Here is a 4,002-nt window from a genome sequence, read left to right on the forward strand (position 1 = left end):
TTATTGTTGTTGTTGTTGTTATTATTATTATTATTATTATTATTATTATTATTATTATTATTATTATTATTATTATTATTATTATTCAGTAGTCTCATTTTTATCACGCGCTTTCACTGCACTACCGAACGCAGCTTTGTGAACCTTGGCTATGTGCTGTGGTTTATTGTGGTGCTCTTATTTTCACTAGGATGTGTGCGGCGCCTAGTAGTACTATTTTCTGTATGTTATATATACTTGTTAATCCTGGTGATTTTTGTTATGTATTTGTCTGAATATTTTTTTATCATACCTAATGAGCCTACTATGATAAGAATTGTTTCTGTTTTTAGGCTCCACATTCGAGTTACCTCTATTTTTAGATCTCTGTATTATGAAAGTTTCTTCGTTTATTTTCAAGAAACATTGTCATCTGTTGGTATTGATACATCGATTAGACAGCATTTTTTTCCTTGGTGATCTCTGACAACTATATCGGGTCTATTGGCCTTAATTTCTCTATCTGTGTGTATTGGCATATCTCAGAGTATAGTTGTTTCCTCATTTTCTGTGACTTTTCTGACGTGTCCCTATACCATCTTTTTTTCTGATTTTTCTTTTCCCCATAGCGTTGGCATAGCTTCCATATATAGGTCCCAGCTCTGTCATGTCTGTGAATACATTCCTCCTTAGCCAAGACTGGGCAGCCAGAGACAATATGATTTATTGTTTCTTCTCCATCTCCACATATGTTGCAGTTACTTGTATTTCTTTTCAGTACGTGTTTTTGGTGATTTCTGGTAGGAAGGCTTTTATCATTATCATCATCATCATCATCATCATTATTACTGTTGTTGTTGTTGTTGTTGTTGTTGTTGTTGTTGTTGTTGTTGTATTTCAATTTCCTGGTCCTTATATTTACTTAGTTTGTCAAATTCCTTTACAGATGTATTTTTTATCAGTGGGAACACTCACATCTATTAGTCTATAAGTGTTTTCTTCCTTCTCTTTAATAATTATGTCTGGTCGATTGGTCAGGATCGTTCTGTCAGTATTATTATTTTTATTATTATTATTTACTTTTAATCTGCATGTCTGTTACAATCACTCGCCGAGACACACCCAGCGTCCTAGAGCGAGTGGAGGATAAGAGATGTTACAGTATGACGACTGAAAGCTTGAGAAAGGGAAGCGGCAGGGGCAGTGGCGAAATATTTTTGTAATACAACACAGACATTTAAATGGATAGGGTTTCTCTAAGGATGTGGGCACTACTTGTCAGCACAATCTTTTGGATTTCTCTGAGACATGGTTCCCCTGGGATATTATCTAGATGTTTTTGACATCCTTTTCTTATCATACCTAGGGCACCCACAATAACAGGAACAATTCTCACTTTAAGATGCCATATCTTTTGTAATTCAATTTCCAGGTACTTACATTTACTTAATTTGTCAAATTCCTTCATAGATATATTTTTATCGGTGGGAACACTTACATCTATTAGTCTACAAGTATTTTCTTTTCTGTCTTTAATGACTATGTCTGGTTGATTAGCCTGGATTGTTCTGTCGGTATTGGCTGGAAAATCCCAGAAGAGAGTGACAGTTTTACCTTCAACGACTGACTCAGGATGATGTTCATATCAGTAAGCAGGAGTATTGATTTTGTAGTGTTTACATATTTTATTTGTTTTAAATCTCTTACACTCTGCTGGCAAGTAAACTTTACATATTATTATTATTATTATTATTATTATATAAAATCTCTATAGGAGATAAAAGCAGTAAGTATACTGAAAAAGAATGTTTCTCGCCACTTCAACATGGCTGTTCCGTAGGAAGCGACGTTACTACTGCTTTTAACCCCAGGAGGACGCCTCTTCCAGCGGGTTAATGATGCAACCCGTTATATATTGCAAGCAGGGTAGAGAACCCGTACCATCTTCTTGAAATGGGACCACCATGTTACAAGATCAGTGATTGGTTGTCACTTATTTTTCTATATATTGCGAGCTGGAGCGAGCTTCTAGTGGACGGGTGTCCACCAGTGAGAATGAGCACAAATAGCTCGAAACCAGACGGTTTATTGGTCCCGTCGCCGCCGCTAGAAGATGGTAGGGGTTCTGTGCAGATTACATCGATAACCGGCTGGAGGAGACGTCCTCCTGGGGTTAAAAACGGTAGAAACGTCGGTTTCTACGAAACAGCCATGTTGATGTGACGTGAGGCACCTTGCTAGGTCGGTATAATCCGCACACCCAAACAATATTAATTGACTATTGAATATCAACACTCCGTGCAGGGGTGTTTGTAACTGATATTCCTACCGTGTATGCAAACAACGCAAGCCAGCTAAGGGATGATATCCGATCTTGGTAATTCAGACATGTACTTTTTATAAAGGTAATTTCTGTAGTATTTCCAAAGTGCAGATTCCAAGTTAGGTGAACAGAATATAAACGAGTAACGAAGATGTACAGGTGTCAATTCATTACGACTCTCAATGGATTTAATTTTAAATGGTTGAAGACAACGTTCTAAATATAAATAACTAGGTCACCACTCTGTTAGCCTAACCCCATTATTTCTTCTGCCACTCAATTAATGTCCTCTACTACTCTCTAAATTATAGTTGGCTTGACTTGGTATGCATTATTTTCGAAATTCATTCTGCCACAAATATGATAAAAGAAACAGTGTAAATATTTTGGGTTCCATTATTGATGTAAATATGTTTTTAAAAATTGTTATATCCTTATGTCTGAAGTCTATGCGATCATCTGACGAGAACGGCTTCTTTCAAATTGATGCAATGTTTTCAATAATCAATTAAAGGAGCCGCTTGAAACGGCCGTAATGAATTGGCACATGTACATCTGTGGGGGGGTGGGGGGGTGTAGGCTGCAACTCGATTTTGAGCGTTGTTGTCGCTTAATTGTTCTCTTGATCACCAATAGCACTTGCAAGATGTTACACTCTTTTCTACAGATGTAGTAATCATGGGCACCTCTTACAGAATGTATTACAATATTGTTTTGGCGACCCTTCGTATGACATTTCAGTCCGCCTCCTGGCGCACATTCCTCTCCATACTTCCAGCAAGTCAAATACAAATGCCGTATAATGCGTAATTGATAGTTGCCTTGTGCGTATGCGGCTTGTCTGATTACTTCTAAACCTTCTCTTATTTAAAGCAATGTTTAATGTTTAATGTTAAACTGTACTTTCTGCCAACATACTCACAGGAATTCACACCAAGGCCTTCACGAACATCGCCCTCCAGCTGCTTACGCCTGATGCAATCTTGCAATTTGATCCACTCCCCTCATCATGTACTGCATGCGTACATACATACATACATACATACATACATACAGATATACATACACTCATACATACATTCATATATACATACACACGTACATACATAAATACATACATACATACATACATACATACATACATACATTCATATATACATACATACATACATACATACATACGTACAAACATGCATACATATATATGCGAAAATACATTGATACGTATGCATCCAAATTAAGGCGGCGAGCTGGTAGAATCGTTAGCACGCCGGGCAAAGTGCTTAATGGTATTTCGTCTGCCGCTACGTTCTGAGTTCAAATTCCGCCGAGGTTAACTTTGCCTTTCATCCTTTCGAGGTCGATTAAATAAGTACCAGTTACGCACTGGGGTCGATGTAATCGACTTAGTCCCTTTGTCTGTCCTTGTTTGTTCTCTCTATGTCCTTGTGGACAATAAAGAATTACATATGCATCCAAACATATATACACATATAAAAACACACGTACATACATACAAACGTGTGTGTGCAGTGTGTGCCAAAAGTCATGCAACAACATTTTGACATTTTATTTTTATTGCGTTCTTATTATTAATCATATTTGTTCATTATGTATGCGTACACCCTTTTGTCCAGTACCTACGTATTCATCGTTATTTTATTTATTTTATTCAATTTTTGAAAACTTGAAGCATGTCC

At 37.0% G+C, this 4,002-nt stretch overlaps 1 protein-coding gene across 1 annotated transcript in view; it reads right to left on the reverse strand.

Moving 5' to 3' along the window:
• LOC106876111 (stromelysin-1) overlaps positions 1-4,002 on the reverse strand; it is a 122,254-nt gene that overhangs the window by 106,599 nt on the left and 11,653 nt on the right. The gene's annotated exons all lie outside the window — the stretch shown is intronic.

Source organism: Octopus bimaculoides, chromosome 24, assembly GCF_046866305.1.
Source record: "Octopus bimaculoides isolate indiv1 chromosome 24, ASM4686630v1, whole genome shotgun sequence".
Lineage (NCBI taxonomy): Eukaryota > Metazoa > Mollusca > Cephalopoda > Octopoda > Octopodidae > Octopus > Octopus bimaculoides.